Source organism: Zootoca vivipara, chromosome 2, assembly GCF_965207765.1.
Source record: "Zootoca vivipara chromosome 2, rZooViv2.hap1.1, whole genome shotgun sequence".
NCBI lineage: Eukaryota > Metazoa > Chordata > Lepidosauria > Squamata > Lacertidae > Zootoca > Zootoca vivipara.
Genome location: NC_142584.1, coordinates 15,477,463 through 15,493,181, shown reverse-complemented (window position 1 = coordinate 15,493,181; position 15,719 = coordinate 15,477,463).

The following is a 15,719-nucleotide window of genomic DNA, read 5'->3' as shown; positions in this document are numbered from 1 at the left end:
GGGGCACTGCGCGGCGAAGCCGCACGGAAACCTTGCTGCACCATGCGAGGGCGGGGGCGCCGGAGCGATCTCCGCCCCTCAGTGCCAGGGCGCCCGACCTGCTCGAGACTGCCCTGCCTGGAATGGCAGAGATCTATGCCAGCCCTGGGCATTGCAATGCATGTGGCAAATCACACCCCTCCCCCCTTTTATATTACTGGTCTAAGAGCACCTGTCTGTAATAATAATTGGTGCTGCTTTTAGTTTCTGCTCTTGAATTTAAAAGGTCGGAGAGGGTGAAAAAATTCCATGTCCCCTTTTAAATCTCAATCAAAGAAAATGTTCTTCCAGATGGGGACTTAATATTGCAAACATTTAGATACCAAGAACTGGTAATTGGCAAGAGGTTGTGTGTGTGTGTTTTTAACTTGCTGGGAGGGGTAAATCCATATAAAAAGGTGGGGAGGGGGGGATAAAGGCTAACATCATGTGGATGCTGGCGGGGGGTGGGGCAGGACTGGGACTTGCATGCATGGACAGCATGCATCTGACAATATCATTTCTTTTTATATTTGTTCCTGCTCTCCTGTGTGCCCATTCACAAATACGCTTCTTCTTCTTCTTCTTTGCCTCCCTTTCTTCCCTTTTTTTTCGATGCTGCTAATTAAGTCATGACTTCAGAAGGAATAAAGACAGAGGAGGGAGCAAAAGAGAACTGGCAGAATCTCTCATGTTTCCGCTGCCACCTTGGCATCCAGCGGTAAAGGAAGCTGAACAGTCTTGGCCTCTGCGTGCAATTTGCAGATGGTAACATTAAGATCTGTTTGTTCTCAAGCTGCACGTCAAGCAGGTAACGTGTCTGAGAAATTCTCTTCAGTGTGGCTCAAAAGATAGAGGGGGAAAGGGGCTGTGAATTTATTCTGTCAGCTCTGTTTGTGTATGTTTTCTGGTGCTAAGCTCCTAAGGCGTGGAAGAGGATTTCAAAGAGCACTTCCTGGGTAATGGTGCTTAGGGAACAACACTGATGTGCAGATGCTTTGCTTAGGCTTGTATCCCAGCAACTCACAAGGCTAACCAGGGTGGGGGTCAAGTAGCCGCAGAAGATGCAGGCAATACTTTCAGTTCTGATCTTGGTTCCAGGTCAGATGAACCTAGATGGAATTGATTGGTTTTATCAATCCCATATTTGTATTCCACTTGAATTCTTCAAGGCTCACAGCTAGCAAGTGTAAATGTTCCTTATAGCCGCACGATTCTACGATGGTGAACACCGAAGCTTCAGTTCCGATTCCAAAAATCTGGAGAAGCATAAGGTGGCTGATAGATCCATACCGTCGAAATTTCAGAAGGGCAAATCAGGACCCTACTACCATCATCCTGTTGCCCCCCCCCCACCTACCGGCCTGCGGACACCACCTGTCCACTCATCTGCTAACTGCCACCGTCTGGCTTCCAGAAGTATGCCACTGCGGCCCTCCTGCGCAGGTGTGGCAATGGGCAACAGAAGACTGACTGGCAGGTGCTGGGCAGCTAGAGAAGGTGCAGAGCCAACAGAGTGCGGAAGCAAGAGACGCAAGTCTTTTAGTCCCCGTTGGCTGAAATCCCAGGACATCCCAGGATGGGATCAGGAGCCAGGGTGGCTTCTGTAATTCTGGGATGTCCCAGTTAAAACAGAACAGTTGTGCAGTATGTAGATCATGACGGAAATTCATTGGACATAATACATTGGGAATGTTTCCTGTACACATTTCTCATTGAAGATGATCATGATGATGATAAATAGCAGACTTCTAATAATAATAATAATGGGACCCAGGTGGCGCTGTGGTTAAACCACTGAGCCTAGGGCTTGCTGATCAGAAAGTCGGCGGTTCGAATCCCTGTGACAGGGTGAGCTCCCATTGCTTGGTCCCAGCTCCTGCCAACCTAGCAGTTCGAAAGCACGCCAAAATGCAAGTAGATAAATAGGAACCGCTACAGCGGGAAGGTAAACGGCGTTTCCATGTGCTGCTCTGGTTTGCCAGAAGCGGCTTTGTCATGCTGGCCACATGACCTGGAAGCTATACGCCGGCTCCCTCGGCCAATAATGCGAGATGAGCGCGCAACCCCAGAGTCGGTCACGACTGGACCTAATGGTATTATTTACCTAATAATAATAATAGCAAAATTTATAAATTTAGTATCCTTTGTGACTTGCCCTCCACCTTTCCTTTGTTATTAAGCCTGTGCACACTCTATTGTTCACATTTATGAAGTCAGAATCCTGTTTCTCAGCAATGATTATTATGATTATTCTTCTATTCTTTAACTTCATGCTCATTTTATTTTTAAAAAGCCTTGGAATCCATAGACTTAGATCTGTCTGCACAGTGTTTTGTACTTTGAGTAGTACACTGTTATTCTGAACACTCCATTGTCCTGTTCAGTGTTTGTTCGAGTATGCATATACTTTCCAACCATAAACGTAGCACATTGCACAAACTTAACTGGGAATTAATTTGAACCCGAGTCACCTTGGTGCCAGAACAGTGTTTCATTTGCTTGCTTACAAATATGGTATCTGCAGTTGCTAAGCTGCTGTATGAGCATCATCCAGCTGTGGGCAGCTGATATATTATGATGTCACAATGAGCCTGGGCAGATAAGAGAGCCTGTCTCAGAGATGCTGAGTAGTCTAGGATTAGAGAGAAGAGGGGCTGTAGCTCAGAAGATGAAGAAGACCACAGATTCCCAGATTCCTTTTCTGTCATCTTCAGGTAAGGCTGAGAAAGACCTCTATATAAGACACCTCAGCCACCAACATTTTTATCTGATGAAAATAGGGATGTCCTAGTCCATACCCTCCAACATTTCTCCAATGAAAATAGAGAGGTCCCCTCCAACAGTTCTCTGTTGCCATATTTCAAAAAGTGAAAAATCTGGACAAAAACGTTGTTGAGCTTTTTTGGACAAAACTTCAAAAACACAAACAAACATGAAGTTTTGGGTTATTCCTAGGGAAAATCTAGACTTCCCAGACATTTCAGTCAGTGATTTCTGCCTGGACACTGTTTCGAACTGCCATATGTCCAGGAAATTCGGGACATATGGCAGCCCTACCACACCCACCAACAGTTCTCCAATGAAAATAGGGACATCCTATATGCTATCCAACATTTCTCTGCTTAAAATACAGACGTCCCAAGGAAAAGCAGGGTGGCTTTTGTAAATCTGGGATCATCCATGGAAAATAGGGACACTTGGAGGGTTTGGACACTGTCATCAGTGTAGACAATACTAAGCAAAGGTCTCGCTCAGTATGAGGCAGCGTCATAAAGATTTTTGAGAAGGACCTGGGAGATTTAGCACCAGGAGTACCAAACTCACTGAAATCAAGGCCAAATCTAAGTCTGCAAAGGACTGGATAACTTTTGTGAAGTTATACATTCCCACTTAGAAATAATAATAATAATAATAATAATAATAATAATAATAATAATAATAATAATATCCTGCCCATCTGGCTGGGTTTCATGTTTGTGTGATAAAACATCACATTAAAAACTTCCTGTGGCATTTGCCCACTCATTATGGAGATGTCATACTGGGGGAGAGAGAGAGAAAGGGTTTATAGGCTGACCAATAAGAAAGCTCAAGGGCGGAGCCTAACTGTGTTTAAGGCTCAACACGGGTTTTGGGCAGTTAGTTCGGTTGGTTTCTTGTGGGTGCGAGGCATAGGAGTCAAAGTGAATTAGAGACAGAGGGGAGACAAAGAGTGAATCGGATTACAGTGTTTCAAAGTACTTAAAAACTTGTCTGCGTTCACAAGAAAATGGAATCTTTGTTAATACATTACAACCTGACTGAGACTAAGTGTTTTACTGGGGAGAACCTGATTGGTGGCAGCGGATTAGTGGTGTACAGGTCAATAGTCTGTGAAACGACTGGGGGCTCCGTACGAACACCACTCTTTCCTAAACAGATCTGCCTTCAGATGTCTTCTAAAAATCAGATAGTTGTTAATTTCCTTGACATCTGACAGGAGGGCATTCCACAGGGCAGGTGCCACTACTGAGAAGGCCCTCTGCTTGGTTCCCTGTAACCTCACTTCTCGCAGTGAGGGAACCGCCAGAAGGCCCTCGGAGCTGGACCTCAGTGTCCGGGCTGAGCGATGGGGGTGGAGACACTCCTTCAGGATATGCTTAGGGTGGTTAGTAGTTGCATTGAGTGGGAAGAGAAAGATGCAGGAGGTACCTTGGCGGTGGTTTGTATACAAGGGAGGTTGCACAAGAGGAAGAGAGAGTCACGGACATGGGGGTGAAGGTGAAAACAGGGGTGAAAAGTGGGATTGCCGAATCAAAGACTTCAACTTCAACAATGTCCTTGCTCAACCCTCACTTCCACAGAAGCTGGGACTCTAACCCATAAGCAAAGGGCTATGGCAGGGTAAAGTACATTATACGGATGGGAAACAAGTGATGCATATACTAAATCATCAAAATGACTCTGGTGAATGTGCTTATACCATATGCTGCAACAGAAAGAAACAGATTGGGCATCCAAACACTGCAGATGAGGGGGCAGAAATGGCCGTTATTGTCCCTTAGAAACTCAGTAAAATGAAGGATATCTGCCACTGATATATAAAAAGTAACTCCTGTAATTACATAGCATGATCCTTGAGGTATCAAAAGCTTTATGGCTGTTTAAAAAGAAGGTCCATTCCAGAGATGTATTGCATGCCCCCAGAAATTTCAGACACTATTAATTCCTACCACTGTAGGGAAGGCACTGCAGCGATGTTTAGCTCGTAACTCAGAAGTTTTATTTTGACTCTGAAGTTACAGAAAAGTTAAGGATCAAGGTTAACAGACTCAAAATTTAATCTACTCTAAGAACATGGTTGGGGTGGGTTGGGGTGGTGGTGGTGGAATGATCGCAAGGAAACAAAAACATCAACTTGACCCAAAATGAAGTCAATAACTGCACCATCCGGATTCTAAAGACAACATCTGGAGCCCTTTATTTCTCTTGTATCTATGCATAGAAGGAATTTGATTGTACTGTTTTGCTAAAATTTGATTTTAGTGCTCCAATCTACTCCTGGCAGCTGCGCTCAGCTATTCCGCGGCGCCTTGCGAGGGTGGGAAAACTCCCAAGTGGCGGCAGGCTCCCGGACCGGCGTGGGGAAGAAAAGTGGCAGTGCGAGGGTGCCTTCATAAGCCCTGACGAGAGCAATTGGCATTTAAAAATGCCATTTTCTGTGATTTCAGCTCAAGGAAGGCGAAGGAATCTGGTAAGGGTAAGCTTGATTCACGATGATCCATGGAGAGAACCTGAGTGGCTGGGGGCAGGAACAAAGAGACTGAGCCCTGGCCATGCGCTCACTTAAATCAGCGAGCCACGCCCCCTGGAACGTCCATATTGGACGTGCCGGGGATGCGCCGGGGAAGTGCCGCGCCTGGGGCATGGTAACCATCCGCCCAGCACGTGAAGAGCTCGTGGATGCCCGCAACCTCCCCTCCTTGCCAGGGCGGAAGGAACTTTTTAGTGCTCCAATCCACTCCTGGCAGCAGCCTTTTAATTATTGCTATTGTGAATGTGTTGCTCTTTGGTAAGCTGCCTGGGACATTTTGTCAATGTAAAAGCCAAGGTAAACATTCATTTTTATTTTTATTATTAAATTTTTAATTCCTCCCAAAGGAGCCCAGGCCAGCAATGAACAAGGGATAAAATTTAAAAAATAAATTAAAATATGATTTTCAATTTATAAATAATAAAAGTGCAGTCTTTCCCCCTTTTCCTTCCATTTTGGCTTTTACAAATACAAGAATGGGAGGTTCATTATTATGATGGAGATATGTCCCATAAATTTGAGGGGATTCTTAGGGTGGCAAATTCTGTAAATTTGAACACATTGCACCCCACCATGGGCCTGGCTCCTAAGGCAAGATAGACCATGCAGTTTCAAATGAGGGCAGTTTGTGCTGCCCTTACCTTTTCCTCATATCACTGTCTATGGCAGCCATTGACAGTGAATGGTTTACTCATGGGCGTTGGTAAGATGGGAGCTAATCCTGTCCCCTTGTGCCTGGGGCTCAGTTTCATGGCATAGGACGACGTTCTTTGACCTGATGCTCTCTGGATGTGATAGACTACAACTCCCATAAGCCATGACCATGGCCCCTGTGTCATGGAATTCTACTCCATATTGATCTAGAGCAGAACTCCAATGTATAATTAGTATTGTAAAAACTTAAACACGTAGCAGGATTCCCAAAAATAAACCAGAAGCAATTAATATTTCATCCAGCAGAGCTTTACTGCTACTAAAGGCAAATGAGCATAACGGTCACAAATCCAATACATGCAGGATTGGCACTGTCCATAAAAAATCCAGTTGCAGCAGACTTAGTTTAAACCTACAATAACTTTTAATAAGACTAAACCTTAACACTGAATACAGAATACAGAACACCACACCAGAAGGAAGAGAGATATAAAGAGAAAGTGAAGCCCAGGATCCTTCTGGCCTTACAGTGGAACCTCGGTTTATGAACAACTCGGTTTACGAATTTTCGGTTTACAAACGCCACGGACCCATCTGGAACGGATTAATTCACTTTCCATTACTTTCAATGGGAAAGTTCGCTTCAGTTTATGAACGCTTCGGTTTATGAACAGACTTCCGGAACCAATTACACCCATGCTTCGGGTTAAGTACGCTTCAGGTTGAGTACTCCGTGGACCCGTCTGGAGCAGATTAATCCAATTTCCATTACTTTCAATGGGAAAGTTCGCTTCAGTTTATGAACACTTCAGTTTATGAACAGACTTCCGGAACCAATTGTGTTCATAAACCGAGGTACCACTGTACTTTAATTTATAGTCACCATGACCTTGAAAAAGGGAGAACAGAACCAGTTTAAGCCAGCTGTACTCAGCTTCTCTGGAGGAATAACCCAAACATCATGAACCTTCTGCTTGTTTCTTGTTTCCAGAACCCTCTTGAATTAATTAGAATTGGAAAGATCTCTACACACTTTCTGTACCAAGAAATGCAAACTGGGAATTGGAGTCCAAAATATCTGAAGGGTAAGTGGTTGGGGAAGTCTGGCATAATGTGTGGCATTCAGCTAAGTTTTCCCCAAGAGTTGAGCCATTGAAATACAGTGGTACCTCGACTTACGAAGACGATCCATTCCGTGGCCATCTTTGTATGACGAAGTCTTCGGTTGTCGAAGCGGGGCTTCTGCGCATGCGCCGACCACATGCGCCACTTTGCGCAGGCGCAGAACGCGCGTGCGGGGCGCGCGGGGCGAAAAGACTTCCGGGGTTGTCGACTTCGGGAGTCGAAACATTCAGAAGTCAAATCGTTTGGATGTCGAGGTACCACTGTAAATGAACATGACTAGGTTTGATCCATTAATCTCACTGGGTCTATCTACTCTGAATAAAATTTACTTGACTACCACTCAGGAGATTCGCCCCTCCAGCAAACTTATCAATTATGTTGTCCTACAGAGTGTAGTCTCAGCCTTTGGTAGCTTTGGGTTTTATTTTTGGGTCATGCTAGAATGACAAAAGAGATGACTAAATCCCAGAAACGGGTGTTTCCATAGGTGAAGCAAAAAATAACTTTAAAATGGTACCCAACAGAGGTACAAAACTTCAGTCTTATAATTGGGCAAACATCATGAGATGCACCCACCGGCATTAGGAACAGTAAAAATTAATGGCCTAATTCTTCACTGTCTGGATAAAGATTACAAAACAGCAAACATTCATTTTTTGAGTGGGTAGATATAAGCGAGTGAAATGGAAATAAAGCTGTTAGTTAACAGCAAGAACTGATCTCAGAGTCAATTGGTTTCCTAGTGCTATACGATTCCAAAATAAGCGCTTCCTATAATTAGCTAAAAAGATAAACACCCAGCAATCTGCACAAATGTACAGTATACTCTGAAGATATTAATTTGCCTTAGGACCTAAACAATCACATATAGGTAATTAAGATAATGCATTGTTGCAATGGGCTCAGGAAGAAGTGTGAGGCTTTGGGAGAGAGGCCTTCAAACTGGAATAATTTGCAAACTTAAATTTGCATGCAGGAAATAATACCACAAGCAAAATGTTGAAGGCAGAAATTCAGGGAGCCTGTTGTCACAATGCAGACACTATATAATGTGGCCAATTAGTTTCAGCTAGTTGTTTTATTGTGAAGCGCGTTTTCAGATGGGAATGTTAATCCGGTATTCTGGCAGCCATTGCTAATTCCATGAAAGCCTTTACATCCACGGATAGCATTCTGTTCCTCATTTGGTCTGTTTCTCTTGTAGGCTTTCCCCAATTCTATTCTGTCGTAATGAGAAGACATGTAAAACCCTATCTAATTGGTTGGGATCTCCCTAAAGAGAGAGAGAAAAAATACAGAACAGAAACAAGATATTGAGAACACATTTCTCCCAAGATGCATAAAAATGGAAAATGGATTTGAAGTCATACTAACTTCGTTTGTTTATCATATAAAACAGCCCGACAAGCCTGTTCAAGTAACATCACGAATCCTTTCAACCTCAGCTCTAACTGAAGGGCCAGGGCGAAGGAGAAGGCGAAGGTCCGGGACATGGCAAAGGCCCGGGCCAGGGAAACGGCAACGGCGAATGCCCGGGGCCAGATCAAAGGCAAAGGCAAAGGTGGAAGCAAAGGCGAAGGCATGGCGAAGGCCAAGGTCCGGGCCAGGGTGAAGGTGAAGGAGAAGGCGAATGTGAAGGCCCGGGCCCGGGCCAGGAAAAGGCAAAGGCGAAGGCTGGGGCCAGAGCGAAGACAAAGGCAACGGCCTGGGCCAGGGTGAAGACAAAGACAACGGCCCGAACCAGGGGGAAGGCGAAGGCAAAGAAGAAGGTAAAGGCAAAGGCCCAGGCCAGGGTGAAGGAGAAGGCCCGGGCCAGGGCGAAGACAAAGGCAACGGCCCGAACCAGGGCGAAGGCCCGGGCCCGGGCGAAGACAAAGGGAATGGCCCGAACCAGGGCGAAGGCCCGGGCCCGGGCGAAAACAAAGGGAATGGCCCGAACCAGGGCGAAGGCCCGGGCCCGGGCGAAGACAAAGGGAACGGCCCGAACCAGGGCAAAGGCAAAGGCAAAGGCCCAGGCCAGGCCAGGCCAGGCCAAGGTGAAGGAGAAGGCCCGGGCCCGGGCGAAGACAAAGGCAACGGCCCGAACCAGGGGGAAGGCGAAGGCAAAGAAGAAGGTAAAGGCAAAGGCCCAGGCCAGGGTGAAGGAGAAGGCCCGGGCCAGGGCGAAGACAAAGGCAACGGCCCGAACCAGGGCGAAGGCGAAGGCCCGGGCCCGGGCAAAGACAAAGGGAACGGCCCAAACCAGGGCGAAGGCGAAGGCGAAGGCCCAGGCCAGGCCAAGGTGAAGGAGAAGGCCCGGGCCAGGGCGAAGACAAAGGCAACGGCCCGAACCAAGGCCTGCGCCAGGGTGAAGTAGAAGGCGAATGTGAAGGCCCGGGCCTGGGCCAGAAAAAAGGCAAAGACGAAAACTGGGGCCAGGGTGAAGACAAAGGCAACGGCCCGGGCCAGGGCGAAGGCGAAGGCCGAACCAGGGCGAAGGAGAAGGCCCAGGCCAGGGCAAAGGAGAAGGCAAAGGCCCGGGCCAGGGTGAAAGTGAAGGCAACGGCGAAGGCCAGGGCAAAGAGAAAGGAGAAGGTGAATGTGAAGGCCCGGGCCTGGGCCAGAAAAAAAGCAAAGGCGAAGGGGCAAAGGCAAGGGCAAAGGCAAAAAGGCAAATGCAAAGGGGCAAAAAGGGACAGTCAAAGGTAAAAAGTCAAAGATAAAAGGGGGTAAAGGCAAAAAGGCAAAGACAAAAAGGCGAAGGGACAAAAAGGCAAAGGCAAAAAGGCAAAGGCAAAAAGGCGCATAGCCGCAATGGCAAAAAAACAAAGGCTAAGGGGCAAAAAGACAAAGGCAAAAAGGTGCATAGCTGTAAAGGCAAGAAGGCAAAGGGACAAAAAGGCAAAGGCAAAGGCAAAAAGGCACATAGCTGCAAAGGCAAAAAGGCGAAGGCAAAAAGTCGCATGGCCGCAAAGGCAAAGAGGCAAAGGCAAAGGCAAAAAGGAAAGGCAAAAAGGCGCATAGCTGCAAAGGAAAAAGACAAAGGGGCAAAGAGGCAAAGGCATAAAGTCGCATAGCCGCAAAGGCAAAGAGGCAAAGACAAAGGCAAAAAGGCAAAGGCAAAAAGGCGCATAGCCGCAAAGGCAAAAAGGTGAAGGCAAAAGGGCAAAAAGGGACAGTCAAAGGCAAAAAGTCAAAGGTAAAAAAGAGGTAAAGGCAAAAAGAGAAAGGCAAAGGGGCAAAAAGTAAAAGGTAGTAAGGCACAAAGGAACACGTAAAGGGGCAAAAAGCCAAAGGCACAGGCAAAGGGGCAACAAAAAGGCATAGGGGCAAAAAGGTAAAGAGGCAAAAAGGCACAGGCAAACGCAAAAAGGCGAAAAGGCCCAAGGAAAAGGGGCTAAAAGGCACAGGCAACGGGGCAAAAAGGCAAAGGGGCAAAAAGGCACGAGAAAGGGAAAAAAGTCAAATCCAGAAAGACACAGACAAAGGGGCAAAGAGGCAGAAGAAAGGAAAAACGTCAAGGGCAAAAAGGCAGAGGCAAAGGGCTGAAAAGATACAGGCAAAGGCAAAAAGTCAAAGGCAAATAGGCTAAAAGGCACAGCCAACAGGGCAAAAAGGCACAAGAAAGGAAAAAAGGCAAAGGGGCAAAGAGGCACAAGAAAGAAAAAAAAGTCAAAGGCAAAAAGGCACAGGCAAAGGGGCAAAAAGGGAAAGGGGCAAAAAGGCACAAGAAATGGAAAAAGTCAAAGCAAAAAGGCACAGGCAAAGGGGCAAAAAGACAGAGGCAAAGGGCTAAAAAGATACAGGCAAAGGCAAAAAGTCAAAGGCAAATAGGCTAAAAGGCATAGGCAACAGGGCAAAAAGGCACAAGAAAGGAAAAAAGGCAAAGGGGCAAAAAGGCACAAGAAAGGAAAAAAAGTCAAAGGCAAAAAGGCACAGGCAAAGGGACAAAAAGGCAAAGGAGCAAAAAGGCAGAGGCAAAGGGCTAAAAAGGCACAAGAAAGGAAAAAAGTCAAAGGCAAAAAGGCACAGGCAACGGGGCAAAAAGGCAAAGGGGCAAAAAGGCACAAGAAAGGGAAAAAAGGCAAAGGGGCAAAAAGGCACAGGCAAAGGGGCAAAAAGGCAAAGGGGCAAAAAGGCACAAGAAAGGAAAAAAAGTCAAAGCAAAAAGGCACAGGCTAAGGGGCAAAAAGGCAAAGGGGCAAAAAGACAAAGGCAAAGGGCTAAAAAGATACAGGCAAAGGCAAAAAGTCAAAGGCAATTAGGCTAAAAGGCACAGGCAATGGGGCAAAAAGGCACAAGAAAGGAAAAAAGTCAAAGGGGCAAAAAGGCACAGGCAATGGGGCAAAAAGGCACAAGAAAGGAAAAAAGTCAAAGGCAAAAAGTCAAAGGGGCAAAAAGTCAAAGGGGCAAAAAGTCAAAGGGCAAAAAGTCAAAGGGGCAAAAAGTCAAAGGGGCAAAAAGACAGAGGCAAAGGGCTAAAAAGATACAGGCAAAGGCAAAAAAATCAAAGGCAATTAGGCTAAAAGGCACAGACAATGGGGCAAAAAGGCACAAGAAAGGAAAAAAGTCAAAGGGGCAAAAAGTCACAGGCAACGGGGCAAAAAGGCACAAGAAAGGAAAAAAGTCAAAGGCAAAAAGTCAAAGGGGCAAAAAGTCAAAGGGGCAAAAAGTCAAAGGGGCAAAAAGGCAGAGGCAAAGGGCTAAAAAGATACAGGCAAAGGCAGAAAGTCAAAGGCAAATAGGCTAAAAGTCAAAGGCAAAAAGGCACAGGCAAAGGGGCAAAATGGCACAAGAAAGGAAAAAAGTCAAAGGTAAAAAGGCAAAGGGGCAAAAAGGCACAAGAAAGGGAAAAAAAGTCAAAGGCAAATATGCTAAAAGGCACAGGCAACGGGGCAAAAAGGCAAAGGGGCAAAAAGGCACTAGAAAGGGAAAAAAATCAAAGGCAAAAAGGCACAAGGAAAAAAGTCAAAAGCAAAAAGCTACAGGCAAAGGGGCAAAAAGGCAGAAGAAAGGAAAAAAGTCAAAAGCAAAAAGGCACAGGCAACGGGGCAAAAAGGCAAAGGGGCAAAAAGGCAAAAGGGCAAAAAGGCAAAGGGGCAAAAAGGCAAAGGGGCAAAAAGGCACAAGAAAGGAGAAAAAGTCAAATGCAAAAAGGCACAGGCAAGCGGGCAAAGAGGCAAAGGAGCAAAAAGGCAGGGGCAAAGTGCTAAAAAGATACAGGAAAAGGCAAAAAGTCAATGCAAATAGGCTAAAAGGCAACGGCAAAAAGGCACAGGTAAAAAGGCACAAGAGAGGAAAAAAATCAAAGGCAAAGGGGCAAAAAGGCAATGGGGCAAAAATGCAGAGGCAAAGGGCTAAAAAGATACAGGCAAAGGCAAAAAGTCAATGCAAATAGGCTAAAAGGCAAAGGTAACGGGGCAAAAAGGCACAAAAAGGAAAAAAGTCAAAGGAAAAAAGGCACAGGCAACGGTGCAAAAAGGCAAAGGGGCAAAAAGGAAGAGGCAAAGGGCTAAAAAGATACAGGCAAAGGCAAAAAGTCAAAGGAAAATAGGCTAAAAGGCACAGGCTAAAAGGCACAGGCTAAAAGGCACAGGGAAAGGGGCAAAAAGGCACAAGAAAGGAAAAAAGTCAACGGCAAAAAGGCACAGGCAATGGGGCAAAAAGGCAAAGGGGCAAAAAGGCACAAGAAAGGAAAAAAAAGTCAAGAGCAAAAAGGCACAGGCAAAGGGGCAAAAAGGCAAAGGGACAAAAAGGCAAAGGGGCAAAAAGGCACAAGAAAGGGAAAAAAGTCAAAGGCAAAAAGGCACAGGCAAAGGGGCAAAAAGGCACAAGAAAGGAAAAGAGGCAAAGGGAAAAAGGCAGAGGCAAATAGGCTCAAAGGCATAGGCAACGGGGCAAAAAGGCACAAGAAAGGAAAAAAAAGGCAAAGGGGCAAAAAGCACAAGAAAGGAAAAAAAGTCAAAAGCAAAAAGGCACAGGCAACGGGGCAAAAAGTCAAAAGGGCAAAAATCAAAGGGGCAAAAAGGCAAAGGGGCAAAAAGGCAGAGGCAAAGGGCTAAAAAGATACAGGCAAAGGCAAAAAGTCAATGCAAATAGGCAAAAAGGCACAAGAAAGGAAAAAAAGGCAAAGGCAAAAAGGCACAGACAAAGGGGCAAAAAGTCAAAAGGGGCAAAAAGGAAGAGGCAAAGGGCTAAAAAGGCACAAGAAAGGAAAAAAGTCAAAGGCAAAAAGGCACAGGCAATGGGGAAAAAAGGGCAAAAAGGCAAAGGGCTAAAAAGGCACATGAAAGGGAAAAAGTCAAAGGCAAAAAGGAACAGGGAAAGGGGCAAAAAGGCACAAAAAGGAAAAAAGTCAAAGGCAAAAAGGCACAGGCAACGGGGCAAAAAGGCAAAGGGGCAAAAAGGAAGAGGCAAAGGGCTAAAAAGATACAGGCAAAGACAAAAAGTCAAAGGAAGATAGGCTAAAAGGCACAGGCAACGGGGCAAAAAGGCACAAGAAAGGAAAAAAGTCAAAGGCAAAAGGCACAGGCAACGGGGCAAAAAGTCAAAGGGGCAAAAAGGCAGAGGCAAAGTGCTAAAAAGATACAGGCAAAGGCAAAAAGTCAAAGGCAAATAGGGTAAAAGTCAAAGGCAAAAAGGCACAGGCAAAGGGGCAAAATGGCACAAGAAAGGAAAAATAGGCAAAGGCAAAGGGGCAAAAAGGCAATGGGGCAAAAATGCAGAGGCAAAGGGCTAAAAGATACAGGCAAAGGCAAAAAGTCAATGCAAATAGGCTAAAAGGCACAGATAACGGGGCAAAAAGGCACAAGAAAGGAAAAAAGGCAAAGGGGCAAAAAGGCAATGGGGCAAAAATGCAGAGGCAAAGGGCTAAAAGGATACAGGCAAAGGCAAAAAGTCAATGCAAATAGGCTAAAAGGCACAGGCAACGGGGCAAAAAGGCACAAGAAAGGCAAAAAGTCAAAGGCAAATAGGCTAAAAGGCTAAAAGGCAAAGGCAAAAAGGCACAGGCAAAGGGGCAAAAAGGCAATGCGGCAAAAATGCAGAGGCAAAGGGCTAAAAGATACAGGCAAAGGCAAAAAGTCAATGCAAATAGGCTAAAAGGCACAGGTAACGGGGCAAAAAGGCACAAAAAGGAAAAAAAAGTCAAAGGAAAAAAGGCACAGGCAACAGTGCAAAAAGGCAAAGGGGCAAAAAGGAAGAGGCAAAGGGCTAAAAAGATACAGGCACAGGCTAAAAGGCACAGGGAAAGGGGCAAAAAGGCACAAGAAAGGAAAAAAGTCAACGGCAAAAAGGCACATGCAATGGGGCAAAAAGGCAAAGGGGCAAAAAGGCACAAGAAAGGAAAAAAAAGTCAAGAGCAAAAAGGCACAGGCAAAGGGGCAAAAAGGCAAAGGGGCAAAAAGCCAAAGCAAAAAGGCACAGGCAATGGGGCAAAAAGGCAAAGGGACAAAAAGGCAAAGGGGCAAAAAGGCACAAGAAAGGGAAAAAAGTCAAAGGCAAAAAGGCACAGGCAAAGGGGCAAAAAGGCACAAGAAAGGAAAAGAGGCAAAGGGAAAAAGGCAGAGGCAAATAGGCTTAAAGGCATAGGCAACGGGGCAAAAAGGCACAAGAAAGGAAAAAAAGGCAAAGGGGCAAAAAGCACAAGAAAGGAAAAAAAGTCAAAAGAAAAAGGAACAGGCAACGGGGCAAAAAGTCAAAAGGGCAAAAATCAAAGGGGCAAAAAGGCAAAGGGGCAAAAAGGCAGAGGCAAGGGCTAAAAAGATACAGGCAAAGGCAAAAAGTCAATGCAAATAGGCAAAAAGGCACAAGAAAGGAAAAAAAGTCAAAGGCAAAAAGGCACAGACAAAGGGGCAAAAAGTCAAAAGGGGCAAAAAGGAAGAGGCAAAGGGCTAAAAAGGCACAAGAAAGGAAAAAAGTCAAAGGCAAAAAGGCACAGGCAATGGGGAAAAAAGCGCAAAAAGGCAAAGGGCTAAAAAGGCACATGAAAGGGAAAAAGTCAAAGGCAAAAAGAAACAGGGAAAGGGGCAAAAAGGCACAAAAAGGAAAAAAGTCAAAGGCAAAAAGGCACAGGCAAAGGGGCAAAAAGGCAAAGGGGCAAAAAGGAAGAGGCAAAGGGCTAAAAAGTCAAAGGAAGATAGGCTAAAAGGCACAGGCAACGGGGGAAAAAGGCACAAGAAAGGAAAAAAGTCAAAGGCAAAAAGGCACAGGCAACGGGGCAAAAAGTCAAAGGGGCAAAAAGGCAGAGGCAAAGTGCTAAAAAGATACAGGCAAAGGCAAAAAGTCAAAGGCAAATAGGGTAAAAGTCAAAGGCAAAAAGGCACAGGCAAAGGGGCAAAATGGCACAAGAAAGGAAAAATAGGCAAAGGCAAAGGGGCAAAAAGGCAATGGGGCAAAAATGCAGAGGCAAAGGGCTAAAAGATACAGGCAAAGGCAAAAAGTCAATGCAAATAGGCTAAAAGGCACAGGTAACGGGGCAAAAAGGCACAAGAAAGAAAAAAAGGCAAAGGGGCAAAAAGGCAATGGGGCAAAAATGCAGAGGCAAAGGGCTAAAAGGATACAGGCAAAGGCAAAAAGTCAATGCAAATAGGCTAAAAGGCACAGGCAACGGGGCAAAAAGGCACAAGAAAGGCAAAAAGTCAAAGGC